The sequence below is a fragment of the Lygodium microphyllum genome, chromosome 13, assembly GCF_053477565.2.
Source record: "Lygodium microphyllum isolate KBCC chromosome 13, Lygodium_microphyllum_v1.1.10, whole genome shotgun sequence".
Classification (NCBI taxonomy): Eukaryota; Viridiplantae; Streptophyta; class Polypodiopsida; order Schizaeales; family Lygodiaceae; genus Lygodium; species Lygodium microphyllum.
Window position 1 is genome coordinate 99,520,509 of NC_141147.1, and position 18,877 is coordinate 99,539,385.

Below are 18,877 nucleotides of genomic sequence, written 5' to 3' on the forward strand. Positions count from 1 at the left end.
GATGGAGATAGCCGAAACCAACTTTTGGCTATCTTCAGCTACTCTACATGAGTTTACAACAAGAAAATTGTTGTAGAATGAGAGAAAATGAGCTCTCTTTATAAGAGAGGAGACTTAGTGTAAAGAGGGAAAGTGGAGTAACATAAGACAAGTATCCAGCCACATATCATAAAGTGTGATAAGTGGTGGGACATTAGCTTGTGTAACAATTGTCTTGATAATTCATCTCTTCTCTATGACATTCCTTTTTGGGCTAAGAACTCTCAATAATGGAAATATCACAAACTTACTATTTTTAAAATTTCATCTCTATTTGTAGATTTAATATTTTTAGGCCAATCCAAGGTTCCTAAAATTTAAGGACCTTCTAAAATTTAGGAATCCCCCAATATGAATATCATGTGAAAGCTAATTTTGAATACGGTACAAAAAGAATATTGGAATCCTCATATGAGTTTTTTCCTATGCAAAGACATCTGCATTTATACTTTCACCTACATATACACATTGTACAAACTTTTCACGGTCATGCCATCTTGTTTGTTGTAACTATCTATTCTAGTGGATCTAGCCCACATTTCAAGGCATAACCTTTTCTATGTGTGACTCAAACCCTGGTATGCTCAAGTTCCAATCACAAGCGCCCAATCAAATCATATAGGTGAAAGTGTGTGCTAACTTTCTTCTAATCCATTGTGAGTGTCCACCATAACCTGTGACCATTCATCTATGGTGGCCAACTCTAATATACTTTTGTAGACAGCATTAAATTACAATGAAAACAAATTTACTAAATACTTGACTATGCAAATTCATTAAAAAGGATACAAACTCTTTTTCTGTTGTGTTGTGACAAAGATTCCAATGAACAACATTAGAGTGGTGCAATAGGCTGCTTCCCAATATTAGTCTAGATAGAACATTCCTTCACCCTTATTGACACTTCTAGACAAGACGATAATAACAATTTCACTCTACAAGAGTTAAACAATTGGTGCATGGACTAGTTTCAACAAATTTCCAATAGCATATAATAAATATAGAGAGTTGAAGAAGACATAGAGACACAACTATGGGATTGCTTTGAGGCCCAAGAGGAATGGAGAAGAGTCCTCACGATGGTTTTCCATGGTGCAGTTAAAACTATGATAGTAACTTGGGGGATAATTGCTTGATTGAGGAACAAAAGTCCAACATGCACCTACAAGGTGATTCTGCTCAATGTTGCCCAAAAATAAGGAAGGACTAGACTTGCTTAGATATCATACAAGACTTCTTCATGGAATGAGGAACATTGCCACAAAGGAGAGTATTCAAGAGGACTCTGGTTTGGCACATTCGTACAAGATGTAGTCATGCAATTGATACTATTAGGCACATCTACTACAAGGACTCACTCTAGGATATAAATAGAGATCATCCACACACTTCATGGGAGATATTACAAGGTGACTTTAGGCACATGAGGAGGAGAAGAGATGTTTTTTTTCATGTATGGACTCAAGTACACACTCCCATCTAGATACACATGCGGTCAAGCATTATAAACCACCTAATTGACTTTTCACACAGCCCTTGTACTAAAATCTCTTGTCATCCAAGATATATCACGATTGACTTATACAAGGCTTACATTTATTAAACTTGGCTTTCTATTGATAGAATTTTCTCCCTCTAGAAAATGAAACATGCTATGACAGCATGCCTACAGTACTAAGTCATGCTCATGTTTTCTTGGGCACATGGCACTTCCACCAACATGTTCCATCTACCTAGACCAGACATTTAGTTATTGATGTAGATGCTGTACTTCTTGATAGGGCTTGGTATTGACCTACATGGTGGATTTACAAGCATCTACTCTCCACATGGGTAGTCTAGGCAGTCAAATGTAGTCAAATTTGGTGTTTGGCAACTTCTTTTGGCCTCACATAGCACTCTACTTATGTCTATTTAAGATAGGTGTATTTCTCATTAGTTCTTGAGCGCATTATATTGCTCATCTCTTGTTTTCCTTTGGGGATTTTATTTTTGCAAGCTTTTATTTTCGTTCTTTTACAATCAATCTCGTTTTTTCGAGCTTTTTCATGCAACATACATTCATAGCATGATTACTAATTCATAGTCATACAAACTATAGACATGAAGTGACATAAAAATAAAATTGTAATTCTTCATTATTACTAAAATAGTATGACAATTTGTATTTACATGAACACACATCAAGAAGACAAGACCAACGTGGCATACTCTCAATATAACCAACCAAATCCAATATCTTGCTGCATGTGATCCCTTGGGTAAAGTAATGATAGGGAAATAAAAACCAATATAGTCACATGCCAACAATATAGTTGAATGATATGGTGTCAACACAACCAACCACAAAGCATAATGTCAGACTAAACAATGTAATAAGTTCGCATGGCACACTCCCGTCAACCATACAATCACATGGCATACTCAAAGATCAAACCATAATCACACAACGAAGTACATAATAAACATCTAAATATAACAACAAAATGAGATGTCTAGAGCCTCTCAAAAACCCTCTCCCCCTCAGCACAATACCAGTCCACATACAAGGGTGGATAAACATTCCCCATAGAGCACGTCATCTAGCTCTAGACACATGCAGTGTCTCATCTCCTTTACATTGGCCCGTACCAAACCACCACACCCCGCAAACACATCCAAAACATAGTCGTAGCGATTTGTAAATGTAGCCAATAACCACCTAACCAAATCACCAATTAAGATACAAAACGTTTGCGACCATGCAAGTCGAAACAATGAAAAAACTATACAACGAAACTTGAGAGAAAAAACATACAAAACTACTTACCGATAAAAAAGATGAGACCTCTCCGTCCCACCTCTAAGAATGGCACCATCCATATCTTTGGAAAAGACACAATCATCCAGCATGTAGCTACGATACGTTGGAAACAACCTCTCTAAAATCTTCTCCCCAGCCTCTCTATCATAGCAAAGCACAACATGATCGGCACGATGCCAAAGACACATTGTAAGATCAAGTACCTATTCATGAATGGAAATAGAATAAGTGATCAAACCTTGTTTGCAACACAAACCTTGTTTGCAATATATAACAATATGTTTAAAGCATCCAACTTTATTATCTTACTGCCTCTCTAGTAATAGGATGCCGATAAGCCTTGGAATTACACATGAGTGTCCAAGTGCGGTGAAGCACAAGCCCCACTCTTGCTGCATCCACAATGAACTCGCCTATATGCTTTGCCAAGCACATATTGACCAGGAATCCCTCGTCGGCCAAATACTCACAAGCAAGATCCATGCAACCCGTAACCAGACCCTTTGAGAATGTGTTCCACTTGGGAATAGTCATGTCCTCTAAAAAAAACACGAGTGTCATAACATATGGGAAGTGATTTTGATATAAACCTTGTATGAGAGAAAACGTATATTATGGGAAGTGATTTTGATATAAACCTTGTATGAGAGAAAACGTAGCTTACCCAATGAAGCGGGACCTAGAGCATCCACAAGCAAGGCCATAGGAAAATTTGCAAATATCAATCGAGCTACCTCTTGACGTGGAATGCCATCTTTGCTATAAAGATGCGTCTTCTGTGTTGCAAAAAACGTGTTGATGCTATTCCAAAAACAATACATAGTCATTGATGCTAAGTAGACAATGATGCAATGCTACATGCAACAGGTAAATTGAGGTTCTTGCAAAACGTGGTCACCATGTTTACCTATCAAGGGAAAATCTATCAATTTGAGTTGCATCCACTAGCAAAGTATCAATGTATGTTTGATATTGGAACCCTGTCATAATTATTTCAAGTAATATATTTTTAATTATCATACATGTAAGTCTTCCTCATGGGCGCCAAACAAAGCAAATGAATTTCAAGTTCATATAAGAGCTTCTCACCTACTGAACGAGTTATGGGTCGCCTCTCCTAACTCTCTCAGCCATGAGATGACTTTGCAACAAAGGAGGCGGTGGGTGCCATAAATGATTGCGTCACATTTTTTCTCCGTGGATCTATGGAGGTACTTGGTTGGCTCATAAGCCCTTTGCCTCTATTGTCAATGGGGCTAGCAAGAGGTGTAGTAGTGGCCCCATTGGTAGCTTGAGTAGCCTGCACATTATCATGAGTACCTTGGGTAGCTTGTGTAGTATCGTTGTGAGCTTCGATGGCCTGAGTACTTCCTTCTACACCCTCAATACCTGTAGTTGCTTACTCCTCTATAGCAATGGGCGTGGCAAGTGAATCATGAGCAAGAACCTTCTCCATGAACCCTACAAGCATGATTCAACCTTTAAACCCTCATGCATGAGCATCAAAAGTAATTCTACAAAAGCAACAAGGCACTTTACATGGATTGAAGTACTTACTCTTATGCAAATCTTTCTCTTGCTTAGGGATAACTCCCACAGGGTAATCGAGCCACCAAGGACAAACATTTGTCTTCCATGCCGTCAAGTTCCTCTCACATAATGTTGAAGAATACATGGTATTCTCATCATGGATATCAATCCACTCTATTGTGAACTCCGGAGTTGCATCCAATGTCTTCTCTTCTACACACTGTAGTATCCATCTCCAACATTCTCGATCCAAATGACTCCACAATGATCAAAACACTTACCATAAGAGAAGAAATGATTACTCCTCATGCACAACAATCAAAATAAATCTATAAATCATGCGTTTGGATGAATGCACAAGCTCTGGCATCTTCTTTGCAGTGTCTGAAGACTTCACTCCATCCATGAGATATAAAAAGCCTACAAACATTTTACAAAAACTTAATATTGACACATATAAGTTAAGAAAGCAATATGGATTTATTATGTTGTGTCAACCTGCTTGACATGATTCTTGAAGTTAAGTTTGAAGAACTCCTCAAATGAGTCCGACAGTTGTGGACCTTCTACTTGTATCCTTTGGATCTGTAGCACAGCCTCCAAATGCAAATGAGCTTAATATGTCTCTTTCTTCATGTAAACCCAAAAGAGCTTGTAATCACCAAAGTGAGGGTATTGGGGATCTTTAGACTTCGTAAGACTCATAAGATGCAATAATATTTTTTTTCCTATGTTGCACAACATGCATGAATAGAAAGCATTGAAGAAAAAAGGCAACACGCACGCAACTTGCTTTGTAAATACAAATTACCTTTTTCCGGAGAGATTTTTGAACTTGTAAGTTAATACAACTTGTCTCTTGTGATTTTGAGCATGTTCACATCATCCCACCTTAGGCTAAATAACAACTTAAAGAAATCATCTCCATTTTGGGAATTGGGCATGCATAAGTATTTGTAACCCCTATCTTTGAGGCGCTGTTCTTCCGCTCTTATAGACTTATCTAATCGTTTCTTCCTCTCTGCCTCATCTATACCAAGAGCCTGAATCTTTGCAGTTTCTTTTGAGTTAAAGGCATGGAATTCATCCTATCATGCCAAAACAGAAATAAAATTATAGCCAGAGATAGAAAAGCACATTCATACAAGAGAGCTAGAGATAGAAAAGCACCTTCCATACAAGCTGGGATATTAAATTGCAAGGAGAGTTATACCATGGAGCAGCACCATGATAATTCCTTCCCTCTATACTCATCTCAACCTCAGCCCACTTCCTTATGTCTAGACTCAATCTATCTAGAATGGATTCTTTGTTTACAAGACCAAACTTTTGGAACATGTACACGTCATGAGCAATATTTGGAGTTACATGCGCCCTAGAAATACTATTGGAAACAAACATAATCATAAATATGAGAACGTAATCATAAATATGACAATGAGAGGCATAGTTTAAGGAAAAAGTCTTACGCATTGGTAGTATCTGATGCGAGTAGTAGCTCTGCTTCCTTCTCCATTGGCACCTCAATGAATTGACATCGTACACAAATACGAAATTGAGCATTGTCGGAGTACTCTATAATTGAAAATCGGATAATATAAAAATAGGATACATATATTCAATGCCTACATATATACTGGACAAAGTATAAATGATTACTTTCTTTCTTTGATGGGTCTCCACAATGTTTTTAGCCTATGGTTTCCATCCCAAACCAGGAACTTCTTGCCCCTAAGATCTTTCCATTCTCTCCGAAGAGCCATCTCAAACTCCTCATTTCTTTGACACCAAATCGAACCCCAGTCATCTAGATTGTTGGCTGTCACATGTATGGTCTCCCCTCTAGGACACGCAAGTGACACAAGGAAGTGTCCCATAGTCTCTAGATAACCAATAGAATCAAAAGAAGGAATCAACCATTGAGCATTGTCTGTGGAAAATTTGACTGCCTCACGAGCCACCAATCTACAAAGAGGCATGGTAGGAGGCAACGTCCTCTTCTTGACATAAAACTGGCTCACTACATTCTTCATCAAGCCTAGAGAGACTTGCTTGCCTAGGTGCCTTGAGAGCTTTTGTTGTTTTCCATCCTTGGCCTTCCCTTGAGCATTATCACCACTCATCTTTTCATTATTGTCCAGACCCTCATGGTACACATTGGTCTCTGTAAACACAGATGTTAATAAACAACAATAAAAACCAATAGTAGCAAAGCAATTATATATATAACGATAAACAACAATGAGTAACAATAAGCAACATTGACATATAAATGAAATGAACATATAAGTGACTACCTGTTTGCTTAGCAATCTCGTCAATGGTATTGGAGTCCCCATCTACTTGTGCTTCATCATTAATGAACACACATATTTTTGGACCACATCCTTTCTTCTTTGGAGGAGTATCCAAAGGTCTCACACGTGATGATGCTTCCTGGTCTATGATCCACCTAGAAGCACATCCCGAACGTAGCTTCATGCTGACTTGATGGTTACTATAACATGAGATATATTCCTTTCTCTTGCCAGGCACTCCTTTTGGTGCCATAATATGCAATCTGAGCATAAACCGCAAAGAAAATTAAAATTCATGATGCCATTATGTACTGCTTAATGTTGTTGAAATCCTCTTTTAGCGTAGTCACAAAGTGAGCACATATAAAAAATCACACAACAATTCCATATAGACGTACACATACATTTTTCTCCACAAGATTACCAATACTAAGCCTATTGGAAAATATCGTATTCTACTTATGCTCTGGGTTTCTCTCACACTTTGCCGATGGCTCTAGCTACTAACAGTGGAACAAACCTTGATGGTTGGTTCTAGCAAGAAGTCAAAGAAATCTTTTGAATCCCCTTAAAAAGATTAAAAGTCTTAGGGCAGTGACTTGGATTTGGATACAAACCCAAAAAATGATAGCAACAGTGAGACAAGGAGAATTTTGATGAGGATGATGGGAAGAAGCCCTAAGATAAAGGATAACATCAATAAATCATTAAATGGTACTTGCAAATCTACTATGAAGACCTTATGGTATTCCAAGTGTAATAGTTTAAGCCACTTGATAGCAGATTGTGGCCTGATAGCTTGTGTGTGTATGTATGATTGAAAAGTACATTGTAGTTTTGGACTAGTTTTGAACCCACTTGCTCAGTGACACAAATAGAGAAGATAGAGGGATTGGTAGTAGCCGCCTAGACCTAGTCTAAGTCACCGACTTACCTTTTCAATTCTTGAGTGGAGATGCTTGTGAATGAGTTTTTTTACTAATTTTTGTTGAAAATTTCTGATTCATCTTTTAAAATCCACTAGAGTATCAAAGAGCGCAACTTATAGGCTCTATGGAATTGATCAAAGTAGCTAGACATTAAGGGCACTACACACTCTATGGTTGCCATTGCAATTGCTTGGACATCTAGTTGCCACCCCATCTACTTGGGAGACTTGCAAAGATCATTGTGCATCTTGAATCATACATTAGATCTCTCTTTGGGCCTCAGTGATAGAGACCTCCAATTGTGTATAGTGCTTACACTTGCTCCACAAAGATAGAGGTGTCAGGTTTCACTTTGAAAGTCTTGCGGTACATGCAATGGGAAAAACATAGGGAAAGAGGTCCTTTCTTTTGATTGGCTCTTTTTCTCCTCTTACATGTGATGAGCTCATTGTTGAGCACCAATATCACAACTATCTTGTGAGCATTCTTAAGTTTATCACCTTCATTAACACTACCAATTTGACCCACATAGAGGGGGGACTACTAAGCCATTGTACTACTAGCATCTCCAACCTTCCAAGAGGACCAATCTTCAAATCATCAAAGGCAAAGTTAGCACTTACCTCAAGTTTCCTTCTAAGGAACTAAATGGTTACATGCTCTTGGGCCTAGAAGTAATCTTGAGACTTGGCAATTGCATGGTTAGGTAGAGCTATACACCACCACTTTCCTAGAAAAGGACTTCACCCATCTTGAATTGTCTATTCACTATCACCTTGTGTTTTGGATGATGTTCTACCTCAAATTTCTCCTCATGCCACCCCTGAGTTATTAACTTGACCTATAAAGGTCACTCACTCACATGGTTGAGAACCAATGGAATCAAAATCACATGGTTGAGGTCCATCTACTCAAAAGAACTCGTTTGAGCTCAAGTTACAAATCAGATTGATCATTTTGGGTGATACATGTTCTCATAACTTGAGCACCCCTTTGACTCATGAAATGAAAGACATGCACTCACACACGTGCTTGGTTGCATGATCCCAAGAGTCACAACACCCGGCCAACTTGAGGTAGTGTTCGCCATTGTGCACTCAACACACTCAACATCTTGTAGCCTCTATTAGAGGCAACTTGACTCCCTTCAAGACTATCATCTTGTTGAGCTTGAGGTGGATACTTCCCCTCGTAGCGACTTCAGGCAACTAAAGATGCCTTCACACACCGCTAGTTGCATCAACTCAAAACAAACTCTTGAGTCTTGATTGGTCATACTTACCTCAAGCTATAGATGCTTTTATTACTTGATGAGGAAGAAAAGTACAGACGCCTCTTGATCCACAGCGCCTCTTGATCCTGTCGTAGCTTGTTGTGTCGATCCACAGGGCCTCTTGATCCTATCGTAGTTTGTTTTATGATGTAGTGACGTCGCTTGATCTACAGCCATAGTAACAACTGTATTTGCATTTGTTTCTCTCGTAGCCCGTTGTAGCCTCTTGTAGCCTGTTGTATAGTGCACTATCAGCTGTATGGTGCATTGACAGCAGTATTTGCATTTGTTTCTTCTTTGACTTGCAACGAATGACCGAGAATGATCAGAGTTAAACACAAGATTACTTGATGAGTGCCAGAAGCTGAGCTCACTTCTGGTCTGCATCTGCGTAGACGATTTGGCGGTTCTTGTGGTCAATTTAAAATGAACCTACACCTGCTTCTACATGTTCTCTCACAAGAATCAAATAATCAAAAGTCCTTGCCTTTCAAATGTTGACCCACCAAATAATAAGGCCTTAGGGCCTACCCACACTTATGAGGACATTTGAGGTTATAAGGCCCATTAAAGTTTCATTACCTACAATCAACCGTGTGCCTTTCTCTTTTGAATTCATTTGATTGTCTATGGTGCTAGAAATTTTCTTCATTGTCCATTGTAAAGATTATCAAGGCCATTAAATTTGGTAATTCTCGAAATGCAATTTTCGAATTAGAATTCATTCAAATTTGTTTAATGGAAAATTCATCTAGTTAAAGATCTCTAGATTCACTTAAGCGTGATTCATATTGACCGATTCTAGTTAAAGATCTCTAGATTTAAATTTGACCGATTGATATTGTGGTCAATCCATCTAGGTCAAAATTCATTTAATCGATGACATGTCTTGAAATTCATCCAATTTGCAACCTCCAAATAGATTCGATCATCCGATTTGACAGTTCCTAAAGGCTATTAGCAATGATTTGGTTTTTCTTACTCTTGACCATTAAATGACCGAGTAGGGACCGAAGGACTAGGAAATACACATTTGTCCCAGAGTACTCAAGTTTGTGCGTAGCAACAAAATGAAGGGTCTTTGAACAAGAGATATTATAATCTAAACCTTCATATAACCATTTTTTATAGAAAGGTAAAACTGATAACTACCTTGAACAATTATTTTTTATAGAAAGCTAATGCAACAATTATTTTTTTATAAAAAGCTAATGCTACCTTGAACTTCCTTTAAACCTAGGATATGTGCACGTGGGCTGATGTTTGCAACAGAATATTGCTATTTGGAGTAATCTAGGCCAGGGTGGACTACACCCAATCATGCCTACTCTTATGCATTTCTCTATTGCAACAAGAGTCTATCCTCGTTGTTTTACAATGGAGTCTATCCTCTGTAGCAAAATATGTCTACTCACACGTGCACAAACACATACATACACACACGCTCTCTCTTTTATCCTGGCCTATGTGCCTGTCTCACCTAAAATAGTTATATGATCATAATGTGTAAAAAAAGGGAGGTTGGCAACCCCCCCATCCTCCGCGTGCACGCAAATGATGGTAGGAAGCATATGCAAAGGACAAGAGCCTTAGTGAGTTCATCTGTACACCTCCCTTGTGATCTACGTGTGCGCGGTCGACTTGATTGCTTTGCAATCTTGAGGATGATGACTTGCGGCTCGATGACCCAATGCTTCACGATATTGAGTGAGAGAAAATACGTACATAGAGGTAGAGAGAGAGAGAGAGAGAGAGAGAGAGAGAGAGAGAGAAAAGAAAGATATATTAGCATCTACATAAGGCCAATGTGGCCTGTGAGACAAAATCCAGAGTACATCCATGTCCAATGTCATCTCATCAGTAAGGTAAAGATAACATTACAAATAAGTGGGTGGCCTATAAAACAATACTGAAAATAACTATACGATGGGACTATACTAGGGTTGAACATATGTAGTGTTGTTTCATTGATAGAAAAGAAAAGGAATGGAAAGGAGGACCAGATCTGATAGAACCATGTACAAAAGTGTGGTGGAGACTATGGGCTGTATTTGATCTCAAGGACTGCACATGATCTTAGCTATGATGCGGTCCCTAGCTGCTTCCCTGATATGCCTGGTGGTGAGTCTTCAGTGTCTCATGATAATGGCTCTAATCCGGCCATGGTGTGGCCTCCTCGGATGTGGTCTTGGTAGACGGGGTCGTCGTGCTCGACGAAGGGAAATGGCTCTATCCAATGTGACTCCACAGTGTGGCCTGTAAGGTGTCTGACTGGGTGGCTCTGTCTCTGATAGGCTGGTAGTGTCAATAGGGTCGGCTCTGTAGCAAAAGTCTGTCATTGCTTTCTGTGTGTGTCCCTCTTGGTGAGCTGGCCTCCTGCCTCGCAGTAGTGCAGTTTGGTGCCTTTCAAGGTCTAGGAGCAAAAGACCTAGGCATCTCTGGTCCTCGTACCCAATGATGCTACGAAGGGGTCCAAATCCATCACAGAAGAGGCAGTGGTACCGTCCTCGTATGTCATAGTATACTGTGCATTTGCATATGTAGTGCTCCTCCGTCTTAGGCTCTTGACCACAAAGCTAGCAAGTTCTATCCTCTCCTAGGGTATTTGTCCATGTGCCTGTCTCCATCTGAAGCCTATGTGAGGAGGTGTGAATCTGTACGATAGCAACCCGTACGCTATGGGAGAGATGGGTGTCCATATATGCTGGACGAATAGTGAAACCATCATCAAAGAGAGACAAGAAATGGCTCCTATAGAACTCCATCCTTGATCCTAGAGGGAGTGGTGGATGGATCCATGTCCTTGCTGTTTCAATCCTCAAGATATCAGCTCTGATCACTTGGTTCAACTTTGATTGCTTGAGAGAAAGTGTAGGGCAGTCAAGGCTATAATCCAAAGGTGGAAGACGGTCAATATTCAAACCATGTAGGCTCATCCAAATGGCCATCTGTAAAAACCAACAGTTCTTCTCGCCTCCTGATGCTAGTTATCTAGATGAGGTTAGTGTTAATCTATAGTATCTATGGCGTGGAAGTTCCCATAGTCTATGCCAAAAGGTCACTGCCCTGAAGAGTGCCTTTGTAACTATTGGTGTTGCTCCTAGCTCTGCTTTGCTGACAATGGGATCTGGGGTGGAGGGCTTACTTCTAATCATGCGTGCTATCATCATGCTCAATGGCCTTTCCATTCTATCCCAACCATCATACCATCATAATAATCCCTCTCTACTCCAATCTGATCAGTGAGTGGGCTAAGATGCCTATGGTACAAGCTGCAACCCCATACCTCTACTCCATATAGTAATGTAGGTGTGACTAGGGTGTCCAACAACCAGAGTTTGGTGCGGGGCTCCTGGAACTGTATGTGAGCACATTGACTCTCGAGTGCGCCTAGTGCTGCGTATTCACGTGCTAGACGTGCCTCTGATACCCCTCTCAACAAAAAACGTGGGCCAAAGAAGGTGACTCCCAAATAGACATATTCTCTCACATGCTCTAGTATGTCTCTCCCAAATGTGAACTAGTACATTGATCTAGTCACCCATGCTGCTGAAATATTGAAAACCATAGTTTTGGTCTTCCCAAGGTTCACTCTGAGGTCTTTATCTCTACAGAAGATGTGCAAAGCATCTAGATGGCACTTCAATCCCTCCGGTGAATCTGAAATGAGAACAATATCATCTGCACACAGTAATATCGGTATCAGCACCCCTGCCAGGCTGGCTCTAGCTCCTCCTCCTCGGTCTATGTAATTAGACACTTCATCTATGTATAGACCAAACAATGTGGGTGAAAGTGGACATCCTTGTTTCACTTCTATGGTACTGTCAATCCTCTCTGGTAGCCCCCCAAGTGCTCGTACATGACGTGTCACTGCCTCATATAATGCATAGACACCCCATCGTATACCCTCTGGTACTCCAATGTCCTGCAATCTCTGCATGATGTGTGTACGAGGCACTGTGTCAAAAGCTTTGCAAAAGTCTACAAAGCAACAATAGATCCTCTTGTCTCGGGCTCAACCCTCCTCAATAATGGCTTTAAGTGTGAGAATATGGTCCAGTGTGGTATATCCTCCTTTTAAACCTGCCTGTCCTTGTGCTCTCTTGCCTTGCATTTCAGCCCACTCACTGAGTTCATGCTCCAATATATATCCATATATCTTGGCCAAAGTTTGACAGATCATGATAGTCTTGTAGTTGCTAGGAATCAGGGGATCACCAGTTTTAAATAGCGGAATTATAGTATTGTCTGACCAACTCATAGGGAAACTTTCACATACCGCTCTATTGAATATATGTGCTAATACGGGTGCTAATATGTCACAAGCATGTGAGAAATGTTTTGCTACTAGTCCATCCTCATCCTGTGCCCTCCCATTTTGTAATCTATAAATTGCATCCCTAACCATTTTCCATGTGAAGAAAGACCAATGTGTTGGCCTACAAGCTTGTGGGGGCTGCATAGGTGGCTGTCTTGGTAGGTCATACAGCTGTCTCCCATAGTCAAGCCAAGCATTTGGTGATGTAATCTGTATGGGGGGACTGCCTTTCATGAAACATCTTCCATTTGCTCTTGCTATCCCGCCCCAAAAATAGCTGATATATCTCTAAAAGCTTAAAAAATCAATTTCAATTACAAAAGCATGAAATCGAAAGCTTGCAAAAATAACACACTTGTTTTGGACTTGGAGACACATATGATTGCTCTCTATTGGTCATTGTTCTAGGCCTTGTGCGAGGGTAGGCAATTGTAGTCTTTGATTGCCAAGGTGTTCCTTGAGACTCAAGGTATTAAGCATGGGAACACCACGATTTTTGTCTTATGGTAGCATGTGGTTAATGCTGAATAGCCTATCCATCTTAAGTCTTTTATGCTGTTGAATCATTTGGTCCACTCTTGGAGATTGGTCCTTGTTAAATCTTCTTGGCACCCACCTCTAGTTTGTTGAAATATTAGAGTGGGAGCATAAAAATATGTACACAAGAGGGAGAAGAGAGCTCAAGTACAAGAAATAGATCTGGCTTAGTAAGTTGCTCAAGTACAAGTAAGGTACACTCTCGCATCTACTTGAGAGTTACCTTTAGGCTGTTTATATAGTCTCACTATGGGCTAGGGTTGGGGCTTCCCCTGTCCTTTAGTTCATTCGCACCTCACCTTTCCTCATGCACTCTTGCTTACCTGGGGTTTCCATGCTATAGGGGGAGCATAAAAATGCATGCACAAGAGGGAGAAGGGAGCTCAAGTACAAGAAAGAGATCTTGCTTAGTAAGTTGCTCAAGTACAATGAAGGTACACTCTCTCATCTACTTGAGAGTGACCTTTAGGTTGTTTATATAGCCTCATTGTAGGCTAGGGTTAGGGTTTTCCTTGTCCTCTAGTCCATTCATACCTCATCTTGGCCTTTTTCCGATTAGCTTGCTCCCGTTCAGGGCAATGTGAGGAGTTGTGTCCCGGGTGACCACAATTCCAACAAGAAATCAGTTCTTGGGTCTGCCCCCCTAAGACTATGTCTCTACCCCTACCTAACACCTCGCTGGTATAGGTCATTAATCCATAAGGATTGCATTGCCCCCTTCATCATACGATACATAGGGGTGCACATAAGGCTCTTCATCGTTCGGCTCCTCCACATAGTGGACTGGAGCGTCGATGGATGGGTTACATAGGGTCCAGGTGGTCTAGGTATGCATGTGGGGTTTAATTAGTAGGATGCCTTTATAAAGTAGGCTAGAAGGATGTTTATGGAAAGATGATACAACAAATGCTAAAAAAGCTGGTCATCAAATGCTTTGGAGACATAGTTAGTCTCCAATTCTTTTGGTACTTTAGGGGAGTTAGGACATTTACTAGTGATATGTCTTGTTTGCTTACATTTGTTACACTTCATCTTGTTGGGATATTTTTTTCCGACAATTGTTTACAATGTCCATTTTTATTGCAAAAGAAACATTAAGTAGAAACAATATGGACTTAGAGTTGATTACAGGTTGTTAAGGTAGATGCTGAGTTGGTGTTGGCTTCCTTTTGATTTCGTTTCTCCTTATCTAGGCAAGATTGTATAACATCTTCAAGTGTAGGATTTTGTTTCATTTGTTAGGGTGGTCACAAGAGTTGAAAAGACTCTTCTTACAGCTTTAAAAGTATGGCAATGGCATCTTCTTTAGCAATTTTGGACGGTCCCTTCATGTGGGAAATGAACTTTCCCAAGTCTTCTCCTCGCTTGTATTCCAAGCTGAAGAACTCTATTTTGAGGAAGATTTTGGAGTTTTTTCCTTTTGCACCATACAATTTCTTAAGCTCATCCCACTTCTCCTTTACAGGTGCAAGTTGATCAATGTGGTGGATTAAGGATTCATCTAGGTGCAACATTATTATGGCTTGGGCTCTTTCACCATATTCTACATCCATAGGGTTGGATGGATCAATGGTCTTGGTCCCTTTGATGAAGGGCCAGTAACCCCTTTCCATCATTTTATATTTCACTAATACTTGCCACCATGGGTAAAAGTCTCTCCCAATAGATATCAGGTTGAAAATGATGAAGTGGTCTATGTGTTTATAGCTTATACATAGCCTTACAAGGAATGATCATGCTTTAGTCAAGCACTTACTGAATGTACTTAAGGGTTGAAAAGACCTTAAGATTTCTGAATAACCAACAAGCAAATGATGTTTTGGATTACCCTATGCTTATACTTTTCTATAGCTTTTACAATGGTATAGAATAATGATGAGATGTAGGTTTAGATGTTGACCATACATTTGAACCAAATACTTGTCCAGTTGTGTTGCTAAAAGAACTTTTGCCCATAGTGGCCAGCAGAGGAGGAATTTTGGGAAACCCTTTTAGGGTTAGATAGCCCACTTAGGGGGCCAACAAAGCCCCATGGAAGCTGGAGTGATTGCACCATCCATAGCACGCAGCAACACGCTGAGCTCCACGCTGCCAAATCTATGCCTGTTTCTGCTATTTCTACAATGCTGAGCTGTATGACACACAATGTTGAGGTTTTAGGTGCCAAGCCTGTGCGCCTTGAGTTGCGGAAGAGGTCTCTAGAAGAAAGCAAGCCAAGATATGCCCTCCTTTGGCCACATTAGCTGCTCCAAGGTTTGCAAGTCCAGATTGGCTATGGAGGTTAAGAGATATGGTTGAGAAATGAACCTCTCATGTGCATTTAGGTTGAGATATGGATAGGGGAAGCTCGACGGATCAAAGGTGGCTTTGATACCATGTTGAAATATCAGAGTGGGAGCATAAAAATAGGTTCATAAGAGGGAGAAGAGAGCTCAAGTACAAGAAAGAGATCTTGCTTAGTAAGTTGCTCAAGTATAACTAAGATACACTTTCTCATCCACTTGAGAGTGACCTTTAGGCTGTTTATATAGGTTCATTGTGGGCTAGGGTTAGGGTTTCCCTTGTTCTCTAGTCCATTCACACCTCACCTTCCCTCATGCACGCTTGCTTACACCGGGTTCCCATGCTATACTTCTAACACGGTTTAGGAGGTGGCAAAAACTCTTTGAGAGCGGGAAGTGTTGGTGGTTTCAAAGCTTCTCTTTGAAAGGCCGATGTTGAATAGGATGGCACATTTGGGTTTCATCATTGTTGCTGATGCTTTTCTACTCGTCAGTGGGACTATTATGTTCTTCAAATCAATTTGTCACTACTTTTGTGTTCTCGTAGGCTATTGCAATTTGTGGAATGCTAACTCCACCTCTTAATGGGCCATGTAGCCTCTTCCATCTTTGGACCAGGAGGCCCCTTGGTAGAATTGGATGATTAATGGTTGGCTGCTTTTGGGTCATGCATTAGTCAATTAGATATATCATTTTCTTATTCGCGATAAGGACTTGCTTGTCCAGAAAGGCAATACCACGTGGGGTCTCTAGAAAGGCCAAGTGTGGTGGAAATCTGTGGTAATGACAGGTTGGCTTAACAAAACACCTTTCCAATCCAAGGTCTTCATTTGGAGAATGTTGATTGGTGTGCTTCCTCTTGCCTCCATGCTCTCCAGGCGAAGGATTATTGATGCTTCCAAAGGACTGGGTCTTTGGACATCCAAAGTTTGTGGACCCCGTGCAGGCTGATATGAAAGTGCTCTTTTTTTTCTTACGCTTCTAGGGTTGTTGGCATATATGGACCATGAGGAATGCATTCGTCTTTGATACTTCATCAGGCGTGCAAAGTCATATAGTCTACTTGAAAGGACTTGTTCGTTGGTAGCTCGACTTGATTGAGTTAACAGATATTCTTCCTAGACATGATTTTCTTACTTGGCATGTTGCAGTTTCTTTTGCCCCCCTCTAGTCACTTTGCTTCCTTTGTACCTTGACTATGATGTTTCAGATTTTATGCACAATGGCCTGGAGCCATTGTGTATCTTGTAACCATGTAATCTTGTACTTTTTTCGTAATTAATACAAGTACCTTTTGAGAGAGAGAGAGAGAGAGAGAGAGAGAGAGAGAGAGAGAGTTTTCCTGGATTTCATGGTCACACGCATGTACCCCTAAGCGCATGGGTGGAGGAGCTATTTTGGATGCACACACTCATATGTTAGCTCTCCGTTGGTCCCTTTTTCGTGCCATGTGTGTGGATCATCACCCATGGACCATCATAGCCCGTTATTTTCTTGAGGACAGCGGGCTCCGCCATGGCAACACACGGCTCCGGGCCTCCTGGTGGCATGTCCTTAATGCTGACTCTCGTGTTTCCAGCCCCTCTTCCTCTTTGTTACTGCACTTGGTCGGCTCTTGGAAAGTGGTGCTCCAAAAGGCCCGTTGGCACCCAGTAGGGGACCGCGTGCAGACTAACTCCTTTCAGCTGGAATTGTTGGCAGATCGAGACTCCTTTCATGGGAAGATACACATCAACTCAGACCAAGATTTAATCGCATGGCCCGTTTAGGTGTGACGTCGGTTGCGGATGCTACCCTTGCCACTCGCAATGTCCTTGTATCATTTCGGACTGCTCGGCGACTCTTTAAGATCCCGCGTGGATACCGTGATTTGTGGGAGCAGCTTTCGTCGAAGCTTCAGGGTCGGCAACCCTTTCCTGCCTTGACTGTGGATCGCCCTTGGCAGGACTGGGACCTTGCAAGCCGCCTGAGTCTGGAAAAGGCCTCCACTAATCAGGTGTATCATCTTCTTGTTCAAGATCACCAATGGCTGGGAGAGAAAGCTAACACTGTTTGGGGACTGCGGAAATCGCTGTCATGGTGGCACAAAACGCTGATGGAGGGCTGGCTAAATAAGACACCTTTCAAATGCAAGGTTTTTCTTTGGCGGGTGATGATTGGTGGTCTTCCTCTGGCCTCGGCCCTTGCCAAGCGTCGCATCTCGAATGGCAATTGTTTCTTCTGTACCACACCGGCGGAATCGGCCCGACATCGTTTTCTCTCTTGCTCGCTCGCCAAGAATATCTGGTCACTCTTGTCGCACATTTGGCGCGCGGTGGTGGGATCCTCGCTAACTCCTTTCGACTGGGTTTTTGTGCGCCCGAAGTATCCCGCACCGCCACAGTTGCATGAGAAGATCTTATTTCACTTTTTCAGATATTGGGGATGCTGGCACATTTGGACCACGCGCAATGCTTTTCTCTTTGATTCGGCCTCTAATGTACCCCGATATATTGCCAGGCTTAAAGGACTCTTGCATTGGCAGCTAGATATCATCCGACACTCAGACTTGCTCCCTCGGGAGGATTTGCATCCGTGGCATATGGCGATTGCCTCTGGGTCGTTGCCATGATTGGTGTAACCTTTTCAGTGCATTACTACGGGGCTTCCCCACACGTTGGCCTAGGGCCCTCGTGTATCTTGTAATCAGAAAAAAGAGAGAGAGAGAGAAAGAGAAAACCTCTTCACATGATGGCTTTGTGTCATCATGTATCTTGTAATCCAGTAATCTTGTATTTTTTTCGTAATTAATACAATTACCTTTTACGGAGAGAGAGAGAGAGAGAGAGAGAGAGAGAGGAGATGCGTCGCCATCGCCTGGTGCCCC

The 18,877-nt window shown here is 41.2% G+C and overlaps 1 protein-coding gene across 8 annotated transcripts in view; it reads right to left on the bottom strand.

The window, feature by feature from the left end:
* LOC148026960 (aminopeptidase M1-B-like) overlaps window positions 1-18,877 on the bottom strand; it is a 148,890-nt gene that overhangs the window by 83,499 nt on the left and 46,514 nt on the right. Inside the window, exon 2 of one of the 8 annotated variants that reach the window (XM_087691505.1) lies at window positions 6,670-6,932. The exons of 6 other annotated variants lie outside the window; for them this stretch is intronic. The gene's annotated coding sequence lies outside the window, so the exon portion shown is untranslated. Of the gene's footprint in view, window positions 1-2,848; window positions 3,046-6,669; window positions 6,933-18,877 lie in introns of all 8 variants that reach the window. One more of the 8 variants, XM_087691506.1, reaches the window with a different exon arrangement.